This window comes from Brassica oleracea, chromosome C3 (genome assembly GCF_000695525.1).
Source record: "Brassica oleracea var. oleracea cultivar TO1000 chromosome C3, BOL, whole genome shotgun sequence".
Taxonomy (NCBI): Eukaryota; Viridiplantae; Streptophyta; class Magnoliopsida; order Brassicales; family Brassicaceae; genus Brassica; species Brassica oleracea.
The window spans coordinates 58974966-58975245 of NC_027750.1; positions in this window are offsets into that span (position 1 = coordinate 58974966).

Here is a 280-nt window from a genome sequence, read left to right on the forward strand (position 1 = left end):
TATAAGCCGAGAACCTATCGCGGACTTTAAATCGGTATGGAAACAGGATGAAACAGAAATAGGATACATAAGTCGAATTAGTCATCGCACCCTCTAAAACCAGGAGTAAACCTAGGTCTTGCCCTAAACCCAGCGCACTGGTCTCTAACATCTCTAGGCATATTATCAAAAACCTTGATACGAGATCCCAAAATTTATCTCTTGAAACATATCACAGATATAGCAGTTCACATAGAGTTAGATTACGAGATGACAACTCGTAGTCTTCCTTCTACACCCA